This window comes from Ochotona curzoniae, unplaced genomic scaffold (assembly GCF_017591425.1).
Source record: "Ochotona curzoniae isolate NIBS_2020 unplaced genomic scaffold, NIBS_Ocur_1.0 contig_409, whole genome shotgun sequence".
Classification (NCBI taxonomy): domain Eukaryota; kingdom Metazoa; phylum Chordata; class Mammalia; order Lagomorpha; family Ochotonidae; genus Ochotona; species Ochotona curzoniae.
The window spans coordinates 133,342-152,128 of NW_024466121.1; the positions used below are offsets into that span (position 1 = coordinate 133,342).

The 18,787-nt window shown below is 43.3% G+C and overlaps 1 long non-coding RNA gene across 1 annotated transcript; it reads right to left on the reverse strand.

Annotated features, from left to right (window-relative positions):
• Positions 1–751: 751 nt before the first annotated feature.
• LOC121159198 lies at positions 752–18,528 on the reverse strand. Its single transcript, XR_005884320.1, has 3 exons — positions 18,472–18,528; positions 12,163–12,220; positions 752–882 (listed from the first exon to the last, which is right to left on the reverse strand). It is a non-coding gene; the product is annotated as an uncharacterized LOC121159198 (long non-coding RNA).
• Between the last annotated feature and the right edge of the window lie 259 nt (positions 18,529–18,787).

Below are 18,787 nucleotides of genomic sequence, written 5' to 3' on the forward strand. Positions count from 1 at the left end.
ACAGCATATTTTAACATTAGTGCAATGTGGACATTTATGAGCATAAATAATGAGCATTACTTCTTTATTAATGCATTAACATAATGGCTTTTTAAAATGCAAATTTCAATTACTTGGAATTGTGCATTTTAAGTTGATGCAGGATAGCAGTGAAAATATGGCACAAAAACTCAACATAAGGTTTGGGATGTCTTACATCCCATAAGAGCACCAATCTGTCTTGGCTTGAGTAGTCTGACTCAAGCACAACTTCCTGAGAATGTATCTGGCAGGTGGCAGATGATGATTCAAGTGCTAGGGATCATGAAAAGAGCAATAAGTAGTGCTAGCTGTAGGGTGACTTGCCAACAAGTTTTGAAAGGCATTGCTAGGGTAAACCTACACATGAGGATTATGGAACTCCTGTGTCTCAACAGTTATCCTCTGGGAGGACACTTTAACAAACAAAAACAAAAACAAAAGGCAAGGGTTCCAGTCCACCTTTAATGAGCTATGTGTCAACTTCAATGCCCACTAAGTGCTCACCTACCTGGAAGTCTCTGGTGTGTAGATTTGTCCACTGTCCATGGTGCTAAATCTCGTTCCAGGTTCAAGATCACATGAGGCTTTGTCAAGCTGTAACCTGTTCGTGGAAAATGATGTAGATTTTGTGACATCACTACTTAGTCTTACCTAGTATGGGACTTCAGAAACTCTCCTTTCATTTGTCAACCATAAAGAAGTGTTCTGTTTGGGCATGACAGATTTTCACTCACCCAAGGACAGCAGATTGTTATAAGTCTCAAGCATCACATCCCTGTACAGGGTCCGCTGAGTGTTGTCCATGTGCTGCCATTCCTCCTGGGTAAAGTCCACAGCCACATCTTCAAATGACACCAACACCTATAAAGTACATGTCTCCTCAGTTCTGGATCATCAAATACAAAGACTGACGGTGAATTGTATGTATATTTAATTTGCAACTTTAATGGATGCAATTTAATGTACAGTCTACAGAGTAAAAACAAAACAAAAATAAGTTCTCCTGTATTACTTGTGCAACTCCAATACTACAATAGAATATCCCTTATTATTCTCTTAAAGGTTGTTTTCTCGAAATATTTTGAATCTAAGGAACTTTTGAGGGCATTGTTTAAATAAACTTGCAAGAGGAAGACATCACACTCAGTTTGTCCCTATGATTGCCGTTCTGCTTTTTAATAAAATTAAATTAAACAATCTCTTTAACACTGAGCCAAACTATTAACTCAGTGCCTGTAATAGTAAGCTGAGTGCAATTTTTTTTTTGTGCTTGTTTAACTTGCAACTTGTGTGGATGCAGCTAAATTTACAATCTATATTGCAACATAGGGTAAAAATAATATGTTGTTCTGCAGTATTTCTGCAATTCTGAAGCTACAATTCCATTATGATTCTGTATCAGATTGGTTCCTACAACAATTCTAAATAAGATTAACTTTGTAATCTGCAGACACACACACTCACACAAACACATGGCAAATAACCTGTTAGATTGGATTAGGAAGAGACATGTATAAATGTGTAAATATTTCTTAAATCTTACATTGGAAATAAAGATATATAAGTATCCCTTGCCATTATTTTTTAATTTTTAGTATGAACCTATTAAAACCATTTGTACTTTTTTATTTAGCTTTTATATGGAATTGCATTTAAATTAAACTAAAATTTTAATTTCTTCATAGTGAACTGTGGCTTAGAAGGAAACCAAACTTCAGCCTCATACAAAACTATTTTTTTGTAACAATAACTAATATCAGCCACTCACAATCAACCAGTTGAACAGTATATATACATATACATATACACATACAGCAAAGGCCATGTTGTAGCATCACTGCTTTTGCACATGTTTGTGAAGCCCTTTAATTTTAATCTAAAGTTAGCAGGCTTTTCTCTGGTTATCTATTTACTCATTTTATTAGAAAAAGAATGAATATAGCTTATATACAGAATTTTAAAAAACAGAATTAACATTTGAAATAGCATTTTAAACTTACATTGCATTCAAGCTCTTAATCTCTAAGTGATTAAAAGGAAAAGAATATCATCATAGTTCAAGAGAAAAAGGCTCTAAATATCATGAATACAAATATGTCAATCACACCAGTTTACAAATACAGAACATTAAAACTATAGCAGAATATCTGTGGAATGTGCAGAATTTTCTTTTCACATTTGAATAAGTCAATGTTTTTGTTATTCATTTAATAATATTCAACAATTTTTAAGTGCAATATAGAAACTTATGAAGATTTATTCATCTTATCTCTCCGAGAGTGCAAAAATGTGTTGTGAGAAAGGACTCCATTGATATGACACACTGTGATGAAAGCACTTGAGATTTAGTGCTGTGGGATAATTGTAAAGAGTGTGAATACCTGCAACTGCAGATTTCAGTAGATTTTAAGAATGTGCAAACCCAAAAAGCCCATAAGACTGTTAAAAAAAATCTCTCAAAAATTAATATTTCCTCATGGAACAACACCTTCATTCATTCATTCATATTTGTGGGCTTTCTGTCTCCTTGTTTTTCAAAAATTTATTTATTTGAAAACCAGCGAGAAAGAAAGAAAGACAATCAGAGAAATTGGAGGTGGAGGTACCTAAGAGAGTTTGATTTCAGGGCCTCGGTGGTGAGAGGTTCGGGGCCTGGCTGCTGGATGATCTGTATGGATGAGATTGATACACCAGCCTGTCAGTCCTATGTAGGTTTTGTTATCACCAAAGAATAGCAACCCCACAGAGTCAATGTGAAGGCTAGGACTGGAGTCCAGTCTAGCAGGGCTAGATCCTAGTACCTAGCACAATGTCGGAACAAAAGATGGGTCACATTAGGCAGGGCTATAATACTAACCAGAATGCAAAACAACCAGGTCAGTAGGTAGATTCTGTGTGTGTGTGTGGGAGGGTGGGGGGGGGGTGGGTCAAACCCTGTGGAAATACAAGTCCCAATGGTCAGCTTCAGAGTTGGGGTAGAAATGGGCTTAGCTAGGTGTGACCATGCAACTTATCATCACTCCTGGGTACAGGGACCAAGATTAGGATGGCCAGATCCAAGTTGCAGCACTCAAATGTGCATCCTTAAACAGGATGTGGGGTGGGTCAGGCTGCAATGTACACCAGCTCATACAAAGCCAAGATGGAAGGACACTATGCTGGGCAAGGACGTAACAGCAGCTGGCATGTATGAGATCTGGGTCTAGGAGTGGCCCAAGTAGGGGAACTTGGGAAACTAACCTAGTGGGTCATAACTGCCACTGGTGATCACATGGTCCAGGACAAGGGGTTGGGCAACCTGGGCAAAGTAGTTCCAACTGTTGGCTAATGTGTGGGTTGGTTATGGAAGGGTGTGAACCAGGCAGGGCTAAGCAAAGCTTGGCTCACCAGCAAGAACAGAAACCAGGCTGGAACACAGGTCATGCTGAGCTAGGCTCTTATACATATTTGTTTACATGAGCCAGGGATGGGAGTAGACTGAGCACAGCCAGGTTCGATCACCTGCCAGAACAATTGAGACCAGGGCACGCCGAGTCAGGCCAGGATACAGAATCTAAGGCAAAGACCAAATCAGGGAAGGGACTATGCTTACATGGGTTAGAGCAAGCACTGGCACGTATGCAATCTACGGCTGGGAACAGGCCTGATTGGGAAGCTAAGGGGACATCGTGGTTGAGTTGAGGTTCTCACTGGTGAGTGTGGGGGCCAGAGTGGGAGCTGTGTCTGGTCTGGATATGGCTGCAGTTTTCATTGGCGCAAGTGTGGACTGGGCCTGGATCCACTGTGCTAGGCTAGACTCCACACCCACTGGAGCTCAGGAGGACCAGGGTAGGCTGAAAGACAAGCTAGGATAGGTCTCTGCCCCTACTAGGCCATGTGTGAGCTGTGTCTGGGTGTGTACCAGGATTGGCTGGTCTGACACATCCAACAGGAAGAACTAGAATGGGTTAAAAGCCAGTCAGGAAAGGCCACTGTTCCTGCTAGGACAGGAGGTGGAGTAAGGTGGGCTGGCTTGCGGACACATCAGTGTTTGCAAGATCTGGGACTGGAAGAGGTTCTGATGGAGAACGTTTGAAACTGTTGGGAGAGCCCAAAACCTTTGGACCCTGCACCTGTACGGGAGACCCAGAAGATGCTCCTAACTACCAGCTTGTGATTGGTTCAGTTCCAGCCATTGTGGCTACTTTGAGAGTAAACTAGCTTAGGGAGAATCTTTTTCTTCATATATCTGCCTTTCCAATAAAGAAAAATCTTTTCATATGAATTTTTTTTTGTTATACCTTTATTTTGATTATACTAACACAGATGATAAGGATGGTATGCTTCAAGGCTTAGGGAAAATTGGGAATGATCTTTGTGTCCAGAGTTTCTATTTCTTCTTGTATAATCCTTAAAAAAATTCAAGACACATGAAAAGTCCAAGATGTAAAAGCCAAAATATGAAAATCATTAGGTAGTTTCTCTGATCACATGGAATTAAATTAGAAATTATTTTAAAAATAAATTTAAGGCACAGCATAGGGTACAGAAACATCTGGGCTGATGGAGCATCTTTGGACAGGGTGAAGCACAGGAAGCAGAGTACTGGGGAAAATTAGGGGTCAGACAGCAGGAAGGGTGCATCCCTAAGACACCCTGGACACAAGAATGTGCTGGTGATGGCAAAGCAGTGTTGCAGTGAACAGGAAAACCCACCAGTGGCTGGCAAGCAGCAATCCAGACTACAGTGATCCGGATCCAGCAGCAGACTCTCCTTGGCTCTTGTGTCAACCAGGTGGGAACTTGGGTTCACACAGGGAGCTCAGGAGGCGAATGCAGTCTGAGATCTGCCAATCTCACTGAACTATTTGCACCAGCCAGAAGCAGAGAAATGGTAAAGTTCTCCGGGCTCCATCCATCTTCTGTGGTGAAGCAGTGGGGAGGGTAACACCAGCCAGGTCCACGCAGTGACCTGTCCCTGTGCCTGCCTGAACTCCAGAGACTGCTCCGTTCACGGTGAGTAACCGAAGGGGGACGTTTGTAGGGCGGTCCGTGCCCAGGCCCAACCCGCTGCCATCATGGCAAAGTGGATAGGATTTGGGAAGGGATTCAGCAGATGGGATTGGCTGCCTGTTTTGAGGTTCTGGGTTCTCAATTGCTGCTTAGGTATCTCCACGTCAAACCCACTGTACTTCTGGGATGTTAATCAATCCTAATGAATCCCAACGACAGAGAAACTTTTCCTTTGAAGGTTAGCAAGGGAAATGAGACCTAGTAGGTTGGAGGAGAGGGACCAGATGATGTTTATAGATAAGACTGATATACCAAACACTACTCCATGCAAAAGCTAAGGCTCAGGACTTGTCTAGCAGGATCATATTCCATTACCTGACATGATGGTGGGTCAGGAAATGGGTCACATTAGGCTGGGCCATGGAATTAAGTAGCACAAGAGAGAACCCTATCAGGGGGTAGATTCTGTGGGGGATATGAGGGCCAAACCCCGTGGAAATTCCTAAATGGATCAGTGCCTTAAATCTACTCCCAGAAACCATGAGACTATTTAAAGGAAACATAGGAAGCACACTCCAAGATATAGCAACAGGAAAGGTTTCTTAGAAAAGACACCAAAAGCAAAGGTAGTCAAAGCCAAAATGAACAAATAAGACTACATCAAACTTAAAAGCTTCTGTATGGCAAAGGAAACAATTACAAAGTGAAGAGGCAACCAACAGAATTGGGAGAAATTTTTTCCACACTACACGAGTGACAGAGGAGCTTCAGAAATCCAGTACATTAAACAAATCAAAACAAAACAAAACGAAAAAAAAAACCTAACTAACAACAAGAAACCCTGTTGAAAAAAAATGGTCAAAGGAAAGGAACAGTCAAAAAAAAAATACACACAAACACACACACACAAAATTCAAATGGCTAACGGACATGAAAAGATGCTCAGGCTCCTAGCCATCAGGGAGATTAAAAAAAAAACCACATTGAGATACCACCTAACTCCATGACTGGCTACATTTAAAACTCTCCTAACAAAGCTGCTGGCATGGATGGATGTGTGGAGAAAGGTAAACTCTTTTGCTGCTAGTAGGAGTGTAGGCTAGTATTACTATTGTGGTAATAAGCTTGGAGAATTGCAAATAAACATGGCAAATGACCCATCTGTCCTGCTCATAGGAATATACCCAATAGAAATGAAACCTGCATATGAGTAAGGGATATATAATCCTATATTGACAGCAGCATAATCTACAATAGCAAAGACATGGAAACAACCCAGATGCATATCCAAAGAGGAGTGGGTAGAGAAGCAGTGGTACATCTACTCCATGGAATAAAGAATGAAATTATACCATTTTCAGCAAGATGTTCCCAGCTACAGACCGTTATGCTCAGAGAAATACATCAATCCTAAAAGAACAAATGCCAAATGTTCTCTCTGATAGAAGGAACCCATCATGTAAAGTCTAACTTCAGTAACACATTCAATAATGTTATTTATCTATCTATTTGTTTTTATTTCCTTATTTATTTATTTGTTTACTTGTTTGTCTTTGGCTGCATGCCATGTGTTTTTATTTCAGTTCCACTCTTGCAAATACTTTCTTTACTCTTGCCAAATTCATCACTAGCTCATGGATTACAGGGTGGCATCATTTCACAGAGGACTATTGTGTTTTCTTTTTGTCACCCATGCGTTAGTTACCCAGTGGTGTGTTTCTCATGGTGCTGTCATTTTGTTGTTGCTCCAATTCATACCGGTTGTTTACCTTCTTTTTGGCTTCTCATTCATGGGAATGTATAGTGATGAAGAAATAGAGATTACCATATTCAGATTTGGGGAAACAATGCAATAGGCATCCCTGCTTCCAAACCAAAGATGAACTCACAATGAAACTTTTGGAAATGTGTAGACAATGGGCTGCTGGAATGACATTGTCTATACCAGCAAAGTTCGGCCATACTTAAATAACATAAAGAGTTATGGAATCCTGACTCCTTATGAAGCACTATACTATTGTAGCAACTGGGGAAAATGTAAAGGGGTGGGAGTTTGGCAGCTAGGGATTCCATTGTCTAAGAAATTGTACCATAAAACTCAAAAATGCAAAATAAAATTCAGCAAAAATAAATAAATATACTGAGGGCCCCTCATGGGAGCCTAGTAGCTAAAGTCCTTGCCTTGCATGCTCCAGAATCACATATGGTTCATATCCTAGCTGTTCACTTCCCTCCCAGTTCCCTGCTTGTGGTCTGGGAAAGCAGTAGAAGGGGCCCAATGCCTTGGAACCCAGAACCTGTGTGGGAAACCTGGAAGAGGCCCTGGCCTCCTGGCTTAAGTTCAGCTCAGCTCCAGAAGCTCCGGCCGTTGTGTCCCATTGGGGAGTGAAACAGTAGGTAGAAGATCTCTCTCTCCATCTCTTTATAAATCTGACTTTCCAATCAAAACCAATTAGAAAATAAGTTTATAAACTTGTACCTTAAGGATTACATTATAAGTCTCCATGAGCGGATCCCTGACTCCAGCCATTATGTGCATGTGGTGGGCTGTCCCTGGACCTGCCTGGGCTCCCAGGACTGCTCAATTCAGGGTGAGTATACTGAGGAGGGAAATTTCGGGTGCCTGAGCAGGCCAGGAACCCCCCGCCGACATCACTGGGAAGGGGATATGATTGGGGAGGGGCACGACATTGGCCTTGGGGATTAAAACTTCCAGCAGCCAGCTGGCTGATGGTGGGTCCCAGGCGGTGGCGTCTCCATGCTAGGATCCCTGACTGCAGGCACCATGTGCACGTGATGAGCTGTGCCCAGCTGGCCAGTGCCATTTGGTGTCAGGCTCCTCCTGCTGACCACCCGGCTGCCTGCTCTAAGGCTTTGGTTCTTTGAATCACTGCTTATGTTGCTCCATGCTGAACCCAGTATGCTTCTGGGATGTGAATCAATCCTAAAGATTCCCAACGACAGAGAAACTTTTCCTTTGAAGAACTTGCAATCACTGAACAATGCTGACCATCGAATACCAGTCCATGCAAAAGCTAAGACTCCAGGCTTGTCTAACAGGATCATATTCTATTACCTGACATGATGGTGGGTCAGGAAATGGGTCACATTAGGCAGGGCCATGGAATTAAGTAGCACAAGAGAGAACCCTATCAGGGGGTAGATTCTGTGGGGGATATGAGGGCCAAACACTGGAAATTCTAGCTCCACTGGTTAGCTCAAAAGTTGAAGGGGTGATGGACTAAACTAGGTGTGCCCAAGGAACCTGCCAACAATTACAGGTTAATGAATCGACAGCAGTCTGGACTGGTCAAAGCAGCAGCACCCAAATGTGCAACCTGAATACGGTGTGGGGTGGACAAGGATACAACATTCACCTGCTCATACAAGACTAAACGGAAGGCAAGGCTAAGCCTGGTACTGACCTAAAACCCAATGGAATATATGAGAATTGTGTCTGGGAGTGGGTCAAGTGGAGGAAATTGGAATACTCCCCTTGTGAATCACAGCTCTCGCTGGTGAACATGTGGCTAGGTCTCAACCCCTACTGAGCCATGTGTGAGCTATATGTGGGTATGACGAGCCATGGCTGGGCTGAAACATCCAACAGTAAGAACCAGATTGGGTTGAAGGCCAGTCAGGAAAAGCCACTGTTCCTGCTAGGACAGGAAGTGAACTGAGTAGTTCTGGCTCTTGGACCCCCTGGTATGCACAAAATCTGGCATTGTGAGAGGGTCTGATGGAGGGGCCTGGGCAATTCCTCTGGCAGGACACAGACCCGGCAGGTAAGCGCAAGACGCACGCTAGGAAACAGCCCAGAACAGGCCATGGAAAGTTTCCCACTGGCATATATTTGCCATGGGTCAGGAGCAGACCATGCATGAGAACCAGGAAGGGAGAGGGTAGAGCCAACAGAGGGAATATGGTGGGGTTCCACTGCTTGTCAACTACTCCTACTGGAGAGCGTGAGCTGGGATGGGTGCAGACCAGACTAAGCAGGACTACAACACCTGTGGGCCTCCTGTGGACAAGATTAGGGAAAAGCCAGGCTGGGCTGATGGTTCCTCATGGTGCAAAAAAAAAAAAAATTAGAGTGTGTGAGGGTTATTTGAGCTTAGCCGCAGCATCAGCTGTCAGAAGCTGGCACTGGGGGCTAATTCTGTCAAGTTAAACCACAGAACCACCTGGAGAGTGCATAATCCAGGTGTGGGAGCGGCCTGGCAGGGAAACAGTGGGTTCCTCTGGGTTGGGTTACCACTCCCACTGGAGGGCACAAAAACCAGGGCAGGGGCTGGGGTGGCTTGACAGAGAGACACCCAACAACATCCGAGAGGGCTGGATAGTGCAGCTGGTTAGATGGAACTAGACTTCAATACCCATTGACATGTGTGAGAGCTGAATGGGATGGGGGAAATACTGGGCTAGTCTGCTACACAGACTGGCAAACCAGGGTAGGGGGTGGGCCTGGTGGGGATTATTATGGGTCACCCAACTAGGCTAATCCCACTGGTTTATGTGACGGCCAATGGGGGCTGGGCAGAACCAGGCTGGACTGCAACACCCATTGGTGCCAGTGGAAGACAGGGCTGGAAACACCACCAACCCAGTAATTGCAACAACCAGCTGATCAGGGTGATGCCAGATTCAGAACACTAGCCATGAAAAGACACAGGGCAGAACAAGTTAATCAGCCGCCTCAGCCATATGTTGGCAGTGAAAAACTGGGCAAACCAAGCCTCTATGATGGACTATATCAATCAGTGGGTTCTTCCACAACCTCTTCATTCTTGAAGTTGTGAGACTGACAGCCATTTATAACTGTTGAACTATTAAAACCACTTGAGCAAGACTCTCAGAGCATGCCCCACGTAAGGGACCTGGGTGGGTCAGAGATTGGGTGAGGCTTCTCTCCTTAAAATTCCCCTTTACCTCAGATAAGAAGGAAACAATACGCAAATAATGGTTTAACTCATTTTCCTGTAGCAGTTAAACTTTTTTACCCTAATTTACTATGTAAAGATTGTCAAAAATATAATTTAAAAATGAAAAAAAATAGCATTAGCAGCCAATTTGTAGTTACCAAGATTTCACTCCTATTCGCACATCACAGCACATTCAGTGTGGGCTGGTTTTAGGAATTGCTTTCCTAACATTAAACATTGTTGTGACATTGAAAAAAATCATTGTCACTGAGTGGTAGAGTTACAGGACAATCTCAATTTTTAGTTTGTGCATCAGTTGCAAAGCCAAAAATTTTGTATTATACTAGTAGTATGACTGTGAACTTAAATACCACCTGCTGGGCATGACTAACAGCCCACCTACCCATAACCTCAGGCATGGCATGCACTGGTGTGCAGAATATGACCTGTGACAAGATTGGAGGGTTTAAAGGGATACACATGTCTCATAGTCAACTACAGTGTCACTGTTGGGTGGCGGGCCTGTCAGGCACTGCTCTGTTGCCATCTTCTTTCCGAGTCCATAGCAGTTGTGCTCACTTCACAATAAATGGACATGCCCTCAAACTGTCCACACTGGTTCTTGTAGCTGGAGAACACTGACGCCTCACCCCCTCAGGTGGCACCCTCTTGGGGCTATCTGGCTGGAAACCACTGAACAGGCTCAAAAGCAATACAAACAGATTCCAAAATGGGCAAAGAACTAAACAGATATTTCTACAAAGATCAACAAAACCCTAATTAGCACAAGAAGATTCTTAGCATGATTCATCATTAGGTGAGTGAAAATGGCAACCACAATCAGATACCACTTCATACCCATTGCAATGACCTTCATTCAAAAGTGTTCACAGAGAAATGGAAATCAGGTATGCTGATTGAAGTGTAAAATGATGAAGCTAATATTACAAATGGTACTCAAGGACTGCCTATGGTGTTAACCATCTCACAAACTTTGGAACCAGTACAGGATATCATCTGGCAGAAGCAGGGAGCATGTCATATTTTCATGGTCTGTCCAATTCCTTTGAAAGAAGTCAGTATCTATGGACTGAACTGTGGCCTGATGGGCTAAGCTGATCATATCAGTGTAGTTCATGTCCTGTGTGTTCCACCTCCAATCCAGTTTCCTGCTTTTGCCCCGGGAAACCAATGGAGGATGGCTCAAGCTCTTGAGCACCTGCACCCGTGTGCCACATCCAATAGAGGCTCCTGGCTTTGGATTGGCTTAGCTCTTGCCATTGCAGCCAAGTGGAAAAACTTTGCATTTGAAATGAAAACCAAACAGAATGAACAGGGACCCAGTCTTATGGTTTAGCCAATAAAGAGACTGGCATCTCACTGGCATTCACATCCTGGATGCTCCACTTCTGACCCCACTCTCTGAAAACAGGCCTGGAAAGCAAGTGGAGGACGGCTCAAGCACTTGGCTTCCTATAATCAAGTAGGAGACCTGGACAATACACCTGGCTCATGGCTTCAGACTTGCTCACCTCTGCACATTCTGGTTATTTGAGAAGTAAACCAGCACATGGGAGATGTCTCTCCATTTCTTTCCTTCTGTGCAGATCTGCCTTTCAAATTAAAAAAATCTCAAAGACAAAACAAACAAAAAGGAAACCTTGCAATAGCAAAATCACCGTTCAGTAGTGAATGGCATTGTGGCATAGCAGCCTAAGCTACCATCTACGTCACTTCCAATCCAGCTCTAAGTCAATGTGAATTGGAAACAGTGGGAGATGACTCAAGCACTTGGGTGGGAGACTCATCTGGGAGTCTCAGATGGACCTCCTGGTTCTTCTGTGACATGGTCCAGCCTGATCATTGTGACCATGGGAAAATCACTCCGCAGAGAGCAGACATGTCTGGCTCTGTCTCTCCTTCTCTTGCTGCAAGTCAGTCTTTAAATAAATAAATAGGATGATCAGTAAACACCATTTCAAACTTGATATCCCACAGTCATTAACAAATTCTTGGTTTCCATTTGAATCATGTAATAATAACCATGTCTTGGCTATCGCATCAGAAAATCTCATGGGAAAGTTTCAACAAGTTTGACACCTCCAATGTCTTGGTTACGACAATTCTGCCTTCTTTCTTATACTTGCCTTTTCATTTTAGTTTAAAACCATCATACAGTTCCTAAAATGAAATGTAAAACAAGGTGAGAAGTAAACAAACAACTTACTGAAGGTGTGCGTGTGTTCTCCAGCCTTGGAAGCATGAAGCACGCCGCAGGGCTACACCTGCAAGAGAAGGTGGGCAGAGGGAGTGATGAGTTTTTTTGCTTGTTCCCAGTCTCCTTGGTGATTCCTACGGTGCTAAGTAATGTGAAGGCAGGAAGCAGACACAATGGCTGGAGAAACGAAAGCAATCAGCTTCCCTGGGCAAGAGTAGTGCTTTACAAGGACCAGGAAGTCTTTCTTGAAGCAATATCAGCAATTTCAATAACTGGCACTTACTAAACTAGAACAAACTCAGGGAAACAACTATTAGTTATTTTAAAATGTGACTAGGCCCAGCACCATAACCTAGTGCTAAAGTCCTCACCTTGCATGTGCCATGACACCAGATGGGTGCTGATTCATATCCTGACTGCTACATTTTTATTCCAGCACTCTGCGTGTGTCCTGGGAAAGCAGTCAAAGATAGCAAAATACTTTGGGACCCTGCATCCACATGGGAGACTTGGAAGAAGCTCCTTGTTCCTGCCATGCATTGGCCGTCTTCTGGATGTTGGGGCTACTTGGAGGGTGAGCCAGGTGAAAGAAGAGCTTTTGTTCCGTCTCTCCTCTCTATAAATCTGACTTTCCAATGAAAAATAAATAAATAAATAAATAATCTGAATGCCAAGCAGCAACCATTTTTCCACAACTACTCTTATTATTGCACAAATTACAAAATATCATAGGGCCCGTCGCGGTGGCGCAAGACGTTAAAGGTCCTCGCCTTGCACGCCCGGGATCCCATATGGGTGCCGGTTTTAATCCCGGCAGCCCCGCTTCCCTTCCAGCTCCCTGCCCGTGACCTGGGAAGGCAGTAGAGGACGGCCCAAGGCTTGGGACCCTGCACCCGCGTGGGAGACCCGGAAGAGGCTCCTGGCTTTGGATCGGCATAGTATCGGCCCGTTGCGCTCACTTGGGGAGTGAATCATGGGACGGAAGATCTTCCTCTCTCTCTCCTCTCTGTATATCTCCCTTTCCAATAGAAAAATCATAAAAATAAATCTTTAAAAAAAAAAACAAAATATCATATTGTCACTAAGATGTCCACTACACAGAAAGGATTGTGAGGTATAAAGCATTTCTCTATTTCTACAATGAGCTGCATAGGACTCCACGTAACGACTTCCATTGGAACACACTTGAGGTTCATGCTAACATCTGTAGAAGGCTAACATCTTTCCATCAGAGCAATTTTGTCCACACAATATATGAAACATAGAAATAACACACAATGACATGTGACTCTGCCATTTCAGTGGCCCTAGCCCATAGGATATCCATATACATGACAGCAATATAGCTTGAAATGTATTCTTTCTGGGGTAAGACGCCAAAGCTTAGAGGATAAAGTGTTTGCCTTGAATGCACAACGATCCCATATGGGCACTGGTTCTAATCACAGCAGCTCCACTTCCCATCCAGCTCCCTGCTTGTGGCCTGGGAAAGCAGTCAAGAATGGCCCAGCCTTGGGACCCTACACCCATGTGGGAGACCTGGTGCAACACCAGTTGGTGCAGTCACAGGGAGAGTGAGTCATCGGACAGAAGATCTTTCTCTCTGTCTTTCCTCCTCTCTGTATATCTAACTTTGGACTAAAAATAAATCTTAATAAGAAAATACAAAAAGACGGGACATGAATCCTATGGTAAGAATCAACCTGCAATGCTGGCATCCCATATGGTGCTGCTTTAGTTGTGGCTGCTACACTTACACTCCAGAACCCCGCTCATGGCTAGGAAAGCAGCAAAGCATGGTCTATGTCCCTGGGCCCCTCTACTCACATCAGAGGGTAGGAGAAACCCCTAGCTCCTAACTAGGACCAGCCCACCTTCAACTAATGAGCACTAGTGAGCCACCAGAAAGAAGATCCCTCTCCGTCTCTATTTCTTTTTCTACAATGCTGTCTTTCAAATAAAAATATGGTGAAGATGGGAGCCAGGTGTCCTCATGCTCAATAAGAGCCTCATCACCCTTGCGGGCCCTGGGCCCATTCCTCTCACACCACTCAGCAGAGCATGGTGATGACAACAGGCAACTGAGGACAGAAAAAGTGCTGATGTCATCTTCTGCTGGCACTCAGCAGGAGGCGCAGGTCTGTGTTCTCAGTTGCAACTGCCTGGAGAGCAGTTCCCACTTGACCTGGTCCTCATGGGGGAGGGAGGAACCAGGCCTAGATTGAAATAACATGGAGTCTCCCTGCCAGGATCAAATCTTGATTTTTCTTCAAATATGTCTCCATTTGCTGTCTCTCTGGCACCATTTGAGAATCTTCATAAGAACATTTTTTTTTCCCTTTTCTTTAAAACTAGTTTTTGAATGAGGGTTGTCATTGAGACATGACAGCTTGAGCCACTACTGGTACTGCTGTCATCCAGGTAGCAGAGCACTGGATACTGCACCCGCCATTTGCTTCTGGTCAGTGTATAAAATACACCTGACATGGCAGGGAATGATGCCAGGAATTAGGCCCTGATATCTACCTGGAAGACCTGTCGGATCCTGGAATAGAGACCCTGGGGTCATGGTGGGAGTGACCTGGTGAATGCAAGTTCTGTTTATCCTTTCCACTCTCATGAGTGCTTGCATACTCTGAATTTGCATGTCTCTACTTGCCACACAAGTAGGACACACTAGGCAAAAGAAAAATGAACTCAGTGATATGCATCCCATTAATGATCCTCATGATTTGTGTGCTTCAGAGGCTTTGATGATATTCACATAACATGTTTTAATCTTATAAGTACAATATAAATATTATTTTTTCGCTTGCAAATGTCACCCCAAGCTCACTACATGGGCAATATCAGCTTCTGTGTTGACAAATACTCTTATCATGTACTTGACAATTTGAGTATTACAATTGCTTATCACAGAACAAAAAAATGCATTGATTCATTTTTTGTGCAACCATGGTATTAGGCTTATGCTTTTGGAAACGCATCATTCCATGTTTGCTTTAGTCCCAAGTACTACTTTCCAGTAACTGTGATTTAAAGTAGTAGGTACAGACACAGGAAGACACCCTTCATGCTGACTGTTGAGTAGGACTATTATGTCTGGACATTGCTTCATTTCTCAAATTTTAGAATGTATATTTTGAAAATTACAAATGTTGTGTAGTGCACATGTTACTTTTATCATTCTTTCTACTTAATGTTTTGTGGATTACCCAATGTTGACCTGCATATGTTCATCAAGCATATTCACAATGCTGTATATATGCTTATACAGGTGATCTGGGTATGTGTGGGTACGGTTAGGCATGAAGCACTGCTGACAGAGATAATATTTAAAATGAAACCATGAGCAATCATAATGCTAGTTTCAAAAAGCAAATAAACTTCAAAGTTAATTGTCATTGTGTCAGATCACTGGCTCCTTCTAACTGCTCTAGACAGAAACGGGTTTCCCTAAATTTTATACCGTGGGGGCTGGATCCCCAATGTGACATTACTTTGAGACAGACAGCACATTCTTTTCTTTTCTTTCCTTTTTTAAAATTTCTTTTCATTGCATTGTCACATATACAGAGAGGAGGAAAGATAGAGGAAGGTCTACCGTCTGATGATTCACTCTCCAGGTGACCACAATGGCCAGATATGAGCCGATCGAAATCCAGGAGGCCGGAGCCTCTTGGGTGCAGGTCCTGAGGCATTGGGCCATTCTTGACTGTTTTCCCAAGCCACAAGCAGGGAGCTGGATGCGAAGCATGCCCAGCAAGATTCAAACCAGCGTCCATATAGGATCCTGGCACCTTCAAGGCAAGGACCTTAGTCGCTAATCCACCATGCTGAGGATAAAACAGTACATTTTTTTCTTAAATACTTTTTACATTTTCATTACAAAGTCAGACATAAGAGAGGAAGATCTTCTGTCCATTGATTCACTCCCCAAATGACCACAATGGTCAGAGCTGAGCTAATCTAAAGCAAAGAGCCTGGACACTCTTCTGGGTCTTCCACAAGTCCGGAGTTCCAAACCCTGTCCTCAACTGCTTTTCCAAACCACAAGCAGAGAGCTGAATGGGTAGTGGGGCAGTCGGGATTAGATTGAACACCCATATGGGATCCCAGCACGTATAAAGCAAGGACCTTAGCTATTAGGCTATCATTGTTGGCCCAAGAAAAGCACTTTTAAGGAGGTAAATACTGGGCCTAGCATGGTAGCCTAGTGGCTTTAGTCCGCACCTTGCATGTGCTGGAATGAAATATTTATACTGGTTATTTTCGCGCATGCTCCACTCCCCATCCTGCTCCCCGTTAGTGGCCTGGGAAAAGAGTCAGGGGTGGCCCAAAGACTTGAGATCCTGCACCTATGTAAGCAATCCAGAAGAAACTCCTGGATCCTAGCTTTGGATCAGCTCAGGTCTGGCCTCTTCATCCACTGCAGAGTGAATGAGTGCATGGGAGATCTTCCTCTGTTTCCCATCCTCTCTGTTTTTAATATTCCAATAAAAATAAATAAGAAAAACTTTAAAGAAGAGTGTGATTACCAGAAACGATAGTCACTGTGAATCCACTTCAAACTAATTTCAGTTCCTTTAAGGATGCCCAGGGACAGAGGAAACACCATGAAAGCTGTGAGTTGGCCAGGCAGTGACCTCAGGAGAAAACAAATCTATTCTCATCTTGTTCTTCAATTTTTAATCATTAGAACCACAAGAAATGAATGATAAGACTTGGGATGGTGATTATTCCAGGTTGGGAAGAGTGAGACCTGGGGACAGGAGGGAGATGGAACAGCTAGCAAAGAAACTGAAACAGAAGGAACAAGATCCAGGGTTCCATCCCAGCGTGTGGTGACTGCACTTCACAATATGATAAGCTTATGCAGCACACTGCAACGGAGGACCCCATGTGCTAAAAAAGCCTGGGCACCTGGTTTACTCAGCTTATGACATATATGTACTCAAATACTGCACTGTACCTGATGACAGCATTCAAGTACATGCCGATCAAAACTCACTAGAATTTGTCTAAAATCAGAGTCATACCTTCAAACTAACAGTGAGTCATCTGAAACCATTAAACAGTTCCAATCTACACAGAATACAGTACAGTTACCACCTTTTTAATTCATAATTGCATTTAAATTATTTATTTATTCATTTACATTAGAAATTCAGATTTATACAAAGAAGCAGAGAGAGAGAGAAAGAGCTTTTATTAACTGCTTCACTCCTAATTGGACACAGTGGGCAGACCTGAAATGATCTGAAGCCAGGAGTCAGGAGCTTCTTCAGGGTCTCCCATGGAGATGCAGGGTCCCAAGACTTTGGGCTGTCCTCTATTGCTTTCCCAGGTCACAGGCAGGGAACATGATAAAAAGTGAAATACCCAGGACATGAACCGGCCAACATGTAGGATCCTGGCTCATTCAAGAGAAAGACATTAGCCACTATGCTACCATGCCAGGCCCTTTTGAATTCTTTCAAAACAATTTATCATTGGCTTAAATGTGAGAATCACAGTACAAGAGTCAAACACAGAAAGACTGAGATCTTCCCTCCATTTGTTCACTCCCCTATGGCCACACAACGATTAAACAAGGTCCAGCCAAAATCGGGAGCCTGGAATTCCATTCAAATCCTACACAGGGCTGCAGGTGTCCTAGAAATTGGGAATTGAGATGTTTATTTTATCTTCCAAGCACAGTAGCAGGAAGCTAGGTCAGAAAGGGAACATCCCAGTGCCTATAAAACTGTGTCACATAATGCAATGTAATTAATAAATAAATATATACATACTGTCAAAAAAATAAAAAAGAAAGGGAGCATCAGAGTATAACTGATCCTTATATGAAATGCTGGCACTGCATGCAGCAATGTAACATGTTATCTTACAACATCCATTCCAAGTATCATTTAAATACTCTAAACCTGTGGTTGACATGGTTGTCTAGCAGATTAATTCCTCGCATTCAGAGGGATCCCATATAGGCACCAGTTCTTATTTGGCTGCTCCACTTCCCATCCAGCTCCCTTCTTGTGGCGTGGGAAAGCAGTGGAGCATAGCCCGAAACCTTGGCACTTTGCAAGCAACCATGTGGGAGACCAGGAAGACACTCCCAGATACTGGCTTCAGATGGGCTGAGCTCCAGCTGCACTCTACGTGTCGAGTCCACTTGAGGAGTAACCTAGAAAGCAGAAGATCTTTCTGTATCTGCTTCTCTCTGGATATCTGCCTTTCTAAATCAATCTTTAAAATAGGCAGATGAGTAAGCAGTAAATAAGTAAATAAATAAATAAATACACATATAAATAGACAAACAACCTTGTAATCAAACCACAGGGCTGCTTTTTTCATCGAACCTCTTGCTCCTCTTGTACATGATTCGCAGTAAAATTTCTTGGTATTTTGTACATGCTACTGTGGGAAAGCTAACCTTGAACCTAGATAGAAAGAGAGTTACACTGCTTTTGTTCAATTGTGCCTATGTACTTGAAAGGAAGAATGATGGAAAAAGCATGTTTTGCAAAATGTTTTTGTTTGTTCTTCTGATTGCCTTGAACAGCTGTGGCTGTGTCAGACTGACTCTAGGCCCAACCCCATGCCTTGCAGGTCACATGTGGATGGGAGACACTCAAGT